This window comes from Fukomys damarensis, unplaced genomic scaffold, assembly GCF_012274545.1.
Source record: "Fukomys damarensis isolate Sample0158 unplaced genomic scaffold, DMR_v1.0_HiC HiC_scaffold_30, whole genome shotgun sequence".
Classification (NCBI taxonomy): Eukaryota; Metazoa; Chordata; class Mammalia; order Rodentia; family Bathyergidae; genus Fukomys; species Fukomys damarensis.
In genome coordinates this window covers 50,055,872-50,067,964 of record NW_022900942.1, presented here as the reverse complement: position 1 = coordinate 50,067,964, position 12,093 = coordinate 50,055,872, and positions in this window count along the sequence as shown.

Genomic DNA, 12,093 nt, shown 5'->3' with positions numbered 1-12,093 from the left:
TATTTTTTCCCACTCCCCTTCCCTCCCTTCATCCCATCCACCCCTTCCTATTTACATAAGTTTTGTTTCTGTTTTTTTTTTTTCCTTTTTTGGCCCTCCCCACAGTTCCTCTTCGCCTTTGAACCTTTTCTTCCTATCTCACATTATCTATTATACATTGTGGATCCTCATTTACACTTTCACTTTCTCACACCAGTGAAACAATTTGGCATTTACACGTGTGTGTCCTATTTATTTCACTTAAGAGTAGAGCATCAAGTGGCACAGGTGTTGTAATGAGGACTAAGGAGCCAGAGGAGAGAAAGATAGGTAAGAGAGGAATACAATTTTGTTTTTGAAAGAAAAAGGCACACAGCATTTGATTTTCTCACTTTTGAAGTATTTCAAATGATCACCGAACAAAAATGGTCCATACAACACAAACCTTTCTTCTTGAGAATCTTAGGAACAAGGTGCCCTCACTCCCTTTTGTTAAATTCAGGTAGAGATTATAGTTTCAAAACTGTGGGCCACCAGGGCCAAAGTGAATTGGAAGATAGGAAAGGCCCTGCCCAGGCTCCTTCCTCTTGCTCCCTCTAGTAGAAAGGCAGGGGTTGCATGTGCCTCGCCCAAACAATTTCTGCCCTGGTCTTTCTGGAATTCAAAAGAGCAGTCCAAAAGATAGACCATATTCTCAATTTCCCTGCCTTCTCGGTACAAATCACAACTGATTCACTTTCTAACAAATATAAAATACATATAACAATTCTTAGTTATAAAATATCCTAACTTCTATAATAAACAGCAAGCATTCTTTAATCTCTATAGGTATCCAGGACTGAGGAAGATGTAAAATAAAAAGACATAATTCTTACCTGTAGGAAGTTTAGAATTTTTCCAAAAAGCAAGTCTAATATGTGAAAAATTAATATAATAATATATCAGTTTAGGAGTTATTGTCTTGTGATGAAAAATTCTGTTAAGTGCTTTAGTGTTGGCAATAAATATGAGATGGACTGGCTATCTTTCTCTATATTTGCTATATTTGAATAGGTATTGCAAAATTGAATAGCATTTTTTAAACCCTGTGAAAATGAGCAATTCTTTTAAAATGGTTTCATTTTATTCTTTCAATGATTTTGTTTCCTAGCATCTTTTTTTCCCCAATTTACTTAACTTAGTAGTCAAATTTATCAATACTATATAGGAACACCTAGGGATGGAGTTTGGATAGCAGGGATCATTTGGAGCTTTAGCCTGTAAAATAGAATATGTTCCTATATTAGTGTTAGTGAGCTTTCCATTACTATAACAAATACTTGAAATAATCAACTAAAAAAGAGAAAAGCTTACTTTCAGTCATGGTTGTAGATGTTTCTGTCCATGACTGGTAGGTGCCATTATTTGGGCTGGAGCAAGGCAGTAAATTATGGTGGGATCATATGGCAGAGCAGAACTCAAGACCAGGAAGTAAAAGAAAGGAAACACTAGTCAGGCTACTAATGACCTAAAGCCTCTCACTAGACCCCTGCTCTTAAGAATTCTACCACCTCTCAATGATGCCTTCTTGAGGACAAATCCTCTGAGACATTGGCCTTTGGAGACATTTAAAATTAAAATCATGGAAGACCCTATATTTAGATTACTTTCTGGAGAAGCATCCTAGTTTTTCCAGAGAATGGAAGTATCATTATCAGATGAATCTCTAATACAATTTTATCAACATTCACCTTTAGAGTTTACCTAAAGAAGAAAAATAGCTCATTCTTGGAGATTAAATTGGATGAACTCTACCTATCTAATAATTTCTGAAAATGTGAAATTATTCTGGTTCCCTTTGGATGGCAAATTGATCTCAAGCGACTCAATTTGTTTAATTTCCACTTGGTCCAGAAAGAATTTGGTGGAGGAAAACAATTTCAGGGAAATTTAATCTGAGTTTAAGATCACAGTGAGAATATTTACCGAGAGTCCTGGGTTCTCAGAGGGGGTAAAAGTAATAGGAAAAACACCAAGATCACTGCTGAAATATGCTAAGGTTGAACTTGAGAAAAAGTATGAAAAGTCAAATATAAAGGAGAACAAAGTAAAATCGAGCTTGGGTGATAAGCTAGAGGAAGGGTTTTGACAAAGTGAGATTGTCTCTGAAGGGAGCTGAAGGAGGGAGCTCGAAGGAAGATTTCAAATGGGGACAGTATGCTGTTATCCTGCTACTTTCCACTGAGTTTGCAGTTTATGTTAACAGGCCGATCAAGGCAGTGAATATACTTAATATGAGTATGGTGGTAAGGTAGGACGTGGAGCCAAAGTCCAAGCCAGCTCCAAGCTCCAACTCTTTTGCTGACAAATACAGTGGACCCTTTAGTTTTGAATGTGATCAGTTCCCCGATACTGGTTGTATCTTAAATTGGTTGTAAGTCAATACAGTGGAGAGCTGGTTGTGTAACTGCGTACATGCTATAGATAACAAGAGGCAGATGAATCTTCCATTAACCTAATTAACCCAAGTTGTTCATACGTCAAGCGTGTCATAAATTGAGGGTCTACTATACATGACAAGCAAATGTCTTCACATTTTGGTTCTTTATCTGAAAGGCAAGTGGTTGGCATAAAATAGGTATGTTAATTCCCACTGAAATTGTGGCATGCAGAAGAGGCAGAGATCTTTGTGCTTTCCTGAACAAAGTGACCCTGTGGGACAGATATTGCCAAATTGCCTGGTAATGCTGAGTCTCAGGCCTTGGCCCAGACTTATGGAATGGGAACCTACAAGCTCCCCAGGTGATTCTTCTGCACATTAAAATTAGAGAGTGTGATTTGGAGGAAGAAAGCACTCCCCTCTCTAATACTTCTGACAGATAGGAACCTAGTGCCTGATTGCAACCTACCCCCAAAGATGGAGCTTAGTTTTTAAGATCACCATGTTTGGTAATCAATTTTCCTTTAACTATTAGAAGCCACTACAATCACAGAGAAATTATATTTTCTTAATAAATATTGATTGAATATTTTACAATGAACTGAAAAATGTTTGTCCATTAATTTTTCAAACTAAGTAGAAAATAAATCTATTTGCCATTGCCAGCCTCAAAATTCAATGAAACGGGCTTTTTTTTTAATTGGTGCTGGTGTCAGTTTTCTAGGCAGAGTGTGCGCATCCTCTGACTACTTGTTGTACATCCAGACCTGTCAGTTCCTCAACAGCCTTCCTATGGCCTTCTGGCCACATGTTGAACTTTATGTGTCTTTTATAGACCATGTGATCTAGTATGTTAAACCTGTCCCCCGTACCCTCTCGGCACACGTACACACAGGAACACGAGCTGATGACAGCGCTTTGCTTCTGCTTTGGGCTTTTATAATTTACTAAATTGGCTGTCACATTGCTAAAAATAGGAAGTTTGAACTTGGGCTCCCCACTTTTTTTTGGTCTGAGGTTATTTTGCTTACCACAAATGAAGGCCACAAAAGCTAAATATATGTCTACTTGAATGATGACTTCATAGCAATAAAATGAGCCCACAGGGGCTAATGACTCTGTAATCAGCTTTTTCCACCACTTTTTATACTGGGTATAATTTTCTCTCTCTCTCTGAGAAATTCGACATCATTTATCACTAGACTAACATGAGCAAAGGGGAAAGGCATGAGCTGAAAGATTGGAGGCCACTGCCTGTCTGCTACAAAATCATATAGTAAATCTGCCTCAAGGATACTATTTTGTTTTGGTCTAGCACAGTAGCTGCTCATGTTCCTCTTAATTCAGAATTTTTATTTTAGCATTGGCTGGAGAAATTAAGTTTTGAGAGTACTCATTTTTTGTTTATAGTTTATAAACAGTCCAAGCCAGGTGTGGTGATCCATGCCTGTAATCTGAGAACTCTGGGAAGCTGAGGTGGGAGGATTACAAGTTCAAGCATCGCCTTGGTAACTTAGTGACTTGATGAGACCCTATCTTGAAATAAAATATAAAACAAGGCAGCAAGAAGGCCTTGAGTTCAATCTCCAGTTGCAAAAACAAATAATCAAAATCCTCCAAAACAAAACAACAAAAACCAAAACCAATCCACTAAAACCAACTCAGCGTCTTTTTAAAAAGTCAACAGGTCAGGGTCTTATTTTAAAAACTTCCTTGTATTAGTCTGCACCATCTCCTGGCTGTTATCAATAAGTGGACAAAAAACTCTCTCCGCTGGCCTACTTGAAAACTGGTCTAGAGAAAAATCTGACCTCACACACTATTTGAGGGAACCATACTCTTTAACATTTTGATATATTTTTGCCTTAGATTATACCATTCCAGAAACATTTCCTCCCATGATTGACAATTCAATCCTCTAGAATTATTTAGGATCACCTCCTACAGGCTGACACATATAGCCTCTTCATTTGGCAAGTATTTCTTTTCTAGAGTTCATTACTCTTGAAACTGGCTCACAGCCTCTTAAGATTGAATATTCTCTGTTTTACCTCCCATTCTGCTCTCCAGATGTTTATGGCTAAATAATATTCCATGATACATAGATAGATAGACAGACAGACTATAGATACGTTGATAATAGACAGGCAGACTGATTTTCCAGTTCTTAGCTCAGTTCACCTACCGGTGCACATTTAAGTTGATTTCATACCTTGGCTATTGTAAATAATGTTGCCGTGAACACAGGGAGTGGTATGGAAGTCTCTTCAAGATACAGATCTTGTTGCTTTTAGTTTTCTACACAGAGGTGAGATTTCTGGGTCCTATGATAATTCCATTTCAATTTTTTGAAGAACTTCCATACTGTTTTCCACCAAAGCTATACCAATTTAGAGCCCCACTAACATTGTTAATACCAGTGTAAATACCAATTTATACCAGAGCCCCTTTGACCGCATCCTTGTCAGTGTTAGCTGTTGTGATAGCTGACTAAGTGGGTAAAGTTGAATAAGAAATACCCAACTAAATTGGGTCAGCACAGTTCTGGATGTGGCTGAGGGATTTACTAAAGACAGAAAACCCACCACCCTGGATGTGAGTGGTACCAACCAGGATTGTCACCTGACTGGAATAAAAAGTAAATGAAGTATATCTTCAATATGTATCCATTTTCCTATGAATGAATCTAATTTCTCATTCTTTATGGCTGAGTAGTAGTATTCCATTTTATAGAAAAACCATATCTTCTTTATCCAGTCTCCAACTGATGGGCGGATGGGCTGTTTCCAAGTTTTAGCTATTACAAACTATGCTGCTATAAACATTGGTGCGCATATATCACTGTGGAATGATTCTTTTAATTCTTTTGGAAAGATACCCAGCAGAGGGATGGCTGGGTCAAATGGAACCTCTAGTCCCAGCTCTTTGAGGTATCTCTATATTGATTTCCATAGTGGTTGCACCAGTCTGCGCTCCCACCAACAATGGAGAAGGGTTCCTTTCTCCCCGCAACCCTGCCAACATTTGTTATTGATTGATTTCTTGATAGGAGCCACTCTTTGTGGGGTGAGGTGCAGTCTCAGTGTTGTTTTCATCTGCATCTCTCGAATGACCAGTGATGTGGAACATTTTTTCATGTATTTACTTGCTGCTTTTACTTGTTTGTCTGAGAAATGTCTGTTCATTTCAGATGCCCATTTATGAATCGGGTCTTTATATTTGGGGGGGCTGATTGTTTTGAGTTCTTTATATATTCTCAATAGTAGTCCTTTGTCTGAGGAGCAGCTGGTAAAAACTTTTTCCTACATAGTAGGTTGTTTCTTAGTTCTGTTGATGGTTTCTTTTGCAGTACAGAAGCTTTTTAATAAGATGAGATCCCACTTGTTGATTCTTTGTGCTAGTTCCCATGCTACTGAGGATTTGTTCATAAAGTCTTTTCCTATGCCAATGTCTTCAAGAGTTCTGCCTAACTTATCTTCCAGCAAGTTTAGTGTTTCTGTTTTAATATTTAGATCCTTAATCCACTTGGATTTTAATTTAGTGCATGGTGAAAGATAAGGGTCCAGTTTTAATCTGTGGCAGGTTGAAATCCAGTTTTTCCAACACCATTTATTAAAGAGGCTATCTTTCCTCCACTGAGGATGGTCAGCTCCTTTGTCAAAGATGAGGATATATTCCTAAGTGAAATAAATAAGTCACACATGTGTAAATACCAAATAGTTTCTCTGGTGTGAAAAACTATAATAGTATATAAGATCATAATGATATAATTGACCATGTGATATAGGAAGAAAAGGGCTAAAGGTGTAGGGAAAATGGGAAGGGTAGGGGAAAGGTAATAAGGGGAAAGAAAAAAATATGAGAAAATGAAAAAATGGAAATAAAGTGTTTGTAAATGGGGAGGGGAGGAGGGGGTGAAGGGAGGGCAGGGACAAGGGAAAAAAATGAGAGCCAAGACCTGTCATGTTAAGAAAGGTACAAGATCCCAATAATGAAAGTAATTGTACTGTATAAGTTAAATGTACCAATAAACAATTAAAACAAAACAAAACAAAACAACAAAAAAACCTAATAAACATTTTTAAAAAAGTAAATGAAGAAGGAAGGTGTAGTTCTGTTTTTTCAGAAGAGTTAGTTTTCTCCTTCACCTTGGATATTGTCTCCTGGCTTCCAGCACAGACCTTTTGGCATCCTGACATGGATTCTCATGGGACGCTACAGCGAGCCCCAGGCCTTCAACTGGATCCGTCCGATCTCATCTAGAGTGCACAGACAGCCCTTTTGCACTCTTCACATCTGACTCTGCAGTTGGCCATTGTAAACCAATCTTCTAGATTCTTGCATATTTGTATATTTTACATATTTTTGTATCTGTTTCTCTAGTGAACATTGAACAATGCCATTATCGTCTGTCTTTTTTACAATAATTGTCTTAACAGCTTAGGGTAAATCTTATTACAATTTTAATTTGCATTTCTCTGCTGATTAGTGATATTGAACACCTTTCCTATACCTTTTGGGTATTTAAGACTTCTTAGTAAAAATGTCTGTTCATTTACCTGTGGTCCTTTGACTATTTTTAATGGGGTTTTGATTTTTTTGCTGTTGAGTTATATATGTAAGTATTTACTTGCCTGTTTATTAATTAATGGAAGAAACACTTGTACATTTTCTAGTATGTACCAATCATCCTGCTAAATTTCTTTAAAGTCCACTTCCTACCAAGCATCAATATACTTTACGTAAAGCTAACCCATGACTTTCTTATCTCAGTTTCTGCCTGTCATGATGCAATAAAGAACAAGAATTGAGAAGCATCTCAAGTAGTCTTTTGGGACACTGACTAAAAGCATCTGTTCATTTCAGGTCAGTCTTTTTTCAATTCATGTAAAACAAAGTATAAGTAATGTGTTTTATCATTTAAAGTCAGTTATCTCATATAAACAGGAGAAATGAGCTATTCCGTTGGTGTCATCTGCAGTGGTCTCAAAAGCCACACATTTCACATGATTTCTGTGTCTGGTCTTTGGCCATTAATTTGGCTTCTTAGGCCAGGAACAAAGACAATGCTGAAACACCTCTTCAAGAAAAGGCCCCTTTGTCTACACAAATTTTTGTCTATTTTTTTATAGTCACTAGCAAAAGGTAGAACATCTTTACTCCTTAGAGCTCCCTGTGTGTTCAGCTTAAAAAGGGAAATCCTTGCCTAAGAGAAAAGCCAGAATTTACTCTCAGTGGTAGAAGGACAAAGCCCTGGGCTCCAGGGATGTCTTGGGTTCTGACTGTGACACAATGACATATCTTTTTGGCAGTGGTGGTTGGAGAATTGTTTAGCTTGCATTGCAGTGATTTTTAACTGGGTTAATAAAGGTTAAATGGCAATGCTATGGGGATATGCAAGTCCCGCTGTTCAGTGCAGTAATAATTTGTTACTGGGGTTATGTTTGGTGAGTCCTATTTTAAGAAGGAGATGAAATATCCGGCACTTTTAAAGATGAGGAGTATAAATCTAGTCAAGGTCCTGGAGAGCATATTCCATGAAAAACGAGTGAAATAAAAGGAGGATGTAAAATGACAGCTTTAAATGTGGAGAATTCAATTTATCTAGGTTCAAAAATGAGAATATTGTCTTTCCCCCTTTCCCTTGTGTATTTTCTTTACTGAAGTAAAGTGATTATTCCCAACTCACTGTACGAACACGAAATTAGTGAGATACTATATTCTGAAGGGCAATGCCAGAAAAGAAATTTATAGATCAATATTCTTCATGAACATTTATGTAAATATTCCAGATAACAGCTTAATAAATCAAATCTATGTATAATACATCATGATTAAGCAAAACTGGTTTCAGGAAGGCAAAGTTGGTTCAAAATCCTTTTCACCTCACTAGATGCAGTGAGATTATATGAAAAAAAATCCAACATCCATATTTGATCAAGTAAATGAATAAACAAATAAAAAACCCAACAAATATTAAGGGAACCAGGATTAAGACATATATAGAGCATTTACCAGTTAAAAGCATTTACAAAAATCCGCAGCCAATATTTACTCAATGGTGAAAGACTAAATGCTAAACTAGAAAAAAGATAAGGATGTCCACTTTCACTACTTATATTTGGCATTGCACTGGAGGGTCAAGCCAGGGTGATGAAGAGAAGAGGAAAAAAAAAGTCATGCAGATCAGCAAGGAAGAATTAAAACTCTTTTACTTGGCCTTTCTACATGACTGTGCAGAAAATAAAGTGGTATGTAATCCATAGGAAACCTGCATATTAAATGAAGTTTTCAATATTTTAAGATATAAGATCAATTACAGAGGTATTTGCATATAACTGGTGCTCTTATACAGTAAAAAATTAAGTATTACATATATCATGAGAAAAATGAAGTATTTAGGGATAAATCTGACAAAACATGAAAGACCTATACACTGAAAACTACAATGAAGAGTCCTAAAATGGTTTGGACACGAATCCCACCTAATCTGATCTATAGATCCAATGAAATTCCAATCAAACACCTCCACAATTTTTTATTTCTTTGTAGAAACTGACAAGCTGATTTTCATATTTATAGGGAAATGCAAAACACTCAGAATAGCCAGAATAACTTTGAAAAGGAACAAACTTAGTAGTCTAAAACTTTCTGATTTTGAGACTTACAAATGTATAGCAATTAAGACAGTGTGCTATTGACATCAGGAGAGACACTACAGTAATGGAACAGATTAGCGAGTATGTAGATAAGTGATTTCCAATTCAGTGGAGAAAATATTCTTGTCAACAAGTGGTGCTAGAAAAATTGGATATTCATATACCAAGAACATGAGTTTGGCTCTATACCTATCACCATTTAAAAAACGTAACTCAAAAAAGATGATAGAATTAAATGTAAATCTAAAATAGTAAAACTTCTTGAAGACAGAGAAGAATTTTTTTGACACTGAGTTAGATGAAGACTTCTTAGAGTTGACAAAAATCTATTAAAAACTAAACAAATCAAGAATTTACACTTCATTAAAATTAAAAACTTCTGTCCTTCAGATGACACTAAGCAAATGAAACAACCAGCCACAGAAAATGGCAGAAATATTTTCAAAGCTTTTATCTGTTAAAGAATTGTACCTAAAGTAATAAAGTAATCCAAAAGTGCAACAAGGAGAAAATAAACACCTCAATAAAAATTGCACAAAAGATTTGAATGGATAGTTCACCAAACAAGATATGTGGATGCCATATAAGAATAAGAAGAGATGTTAGAAGCATGTGCAGAAATGTCCAACCATGTTCGCCATTACAGAGCTGCAAGTTAAGAGTACCACAAGTGTACTGCAGACTTCTAGGATAGCGAAAATTCAGAAGCTGTCCACACTTCATGTAGAAAAAGATGTAGAGAAATTGACAGTCATATGCTGCTGGTGGGCATGTAAAATTTTAGAGCCACTTTGATAATCTCTTGAAAATTGAATATATGCCTATTATGTAATAAAGACATCCATTGCACCTTTACCCACGTACTTAAGAAAAAATGAACACATTCCATAACACGTATATAACTATACTTAGCAGTTTTATCTGTTAAAGCCCCAAACTGGAAACAACCAAAATACCTGTGAATAGTTGCACAGACAGATGTATTGTGGATTAGGCACACAATTGGATCTCACAGAAGAGGCAAATAATGAGCTATTAATATCCACCCAAACCTAATGTATTTCAACATAATGTTGACTGAAGACCAAGATAAAATGTGTAAAAACTGTATGTTCTCACTTACCTGAAATTCTAGGGAATTCAAACAAATCTATACTGAAAGAAAACAGATGACCAATTTCTTGAGGATAGGGCAAGGTGTAAAAGATGGACCATATCAGATAGGTTTATAAAAGGGCTGCAGGAAATGTTGGCTGATGAATATATTGATTGTAATTGGGACAATGTTTCCACAGGTGTATGCGATTGTCAAAACATCCAGTTTCACATTTAAAATATATTACACATATGGCCTTTGTTTTTTTAGTAATGTATCACTAAAGCTTGAGTGACAGAGAGAGTGGGGAGAGAGAGAGAGAGAGAGAGAGCGCTCTTAGGGAATTTCTTTCCTTCCTTTTGCTCTCCCTCTCTTCTTTCCTTTCTTCCATCCCTTGTGAGATTAAAAATTGTATTTTATCTTAAGAATTAGTAAAGACTAAAATTTCTGAAAGTCATTCTTTAAAACTCTTGGCATGGAAGGTGATACCACAGCATCGGGAATAGTAGAAGAAAGGAAGCAAAATAAATAGATTAACTGCACCTCTGTAAACACGAACAGACCCGGAGCAATGGAGAGAACAGGGCGGAGGAGAGAAGCAATGGCTGGGAAAGGTGGCAGCACTGTGAGGGACTCCTCCGCCTGGGGATGTCTAACATTCCATTTTAACTGCTGTGTTTGTGCTGCTTTGACATAAAACTTATCCGCAAAGGCTACTTGGGTCTATTTCAGAGCAAAAATAAAGGAGCAGCTGCGCAATATAGGAAAGAGAGGAATTTGTTACAGGCCAGTATTTTCAAGAAGCAATTGTAGCTAGAGGCCTCTGTGGCAATTTTGAGAAGGCACTGGATTATCCACAGAAATGAAAGGGCACTCAGATAACATCTGCATGATGCTTTGCTTTACTAGTTTTTGATCACTATGTGCCAGTTAGTATGCCCAAGATTAAGAATTTAGAGATAAATAAGATATGGCTTTGTATTTTCATAGCATTCAGATTAAAACTTAAAAAAAATTAAGTTTGTTCGTATAATTTAAATTTTTATTTTGTACCAGGGATTGAACTCAGGACCTTGCACTTGTGAGGCAGGAGGTAGAACCACTGAGCTAAATCCCCAGCCTATTAGTATAATTTAGATATACATAATGATCATATTCATCATATGGAATTTGTACCTGACATGACGTATCCTGATTCTCATTTTTTTCCTGTTCTTCTCCTCTCCCTTCAACACTTCTTCCCCTCCTTATTTACAAAAGCTTTGTTTCCATTTTATCTTTCTTTTCTCATTTTTCCCTTCCTTCCTTTCCCCCTCCCACTTCCTAGTTCCCCTTTCCCATTTGAACATTTTTTTTGCCTATTTCACATTATATATTATACAATTGGTCCTTATTTACACTTTCAGTTTCTCACACCAGAGAAACAATACAATATTCACACATGTGTGTTCAATTTATTTCACTTAAGAGTATGGTCTCAAGGTGCATCCATTTACCTAGTAATGTCTCCAGTTTATCCTTTTTATAGCAGGGTAGTATTCCATTGTGTAAAAAATTTAAATCACAATATACTGTGGTAAGGTATAGGATAACAGTGATAATGATTGAAGGTAGTAGATGTTCTTTCTCAAGAATTTCTGTTTATGGGCTGGGGACTTAGCTCAGTAGTTCCATTGGTCCTGAGTTCTATCTCCGGTACAAAAAAAAAATAAGTTTCTATTTAGGCCTAGGTAGCCAGGTGGCAGCCATGTATGGCCTTGAATCTGTGTACACACACACACACACACACACACACACACACACACACATACACACACACCATTTTCTGTAAAGCCTGTATAAACTTTAAAAATAGAATTAAAATTACAAGACAGAATGTCCATTGTCTGCATCAGATCATGTCAGATGGTGAATAATGATAGAGATTCTAGAGGGTTTTT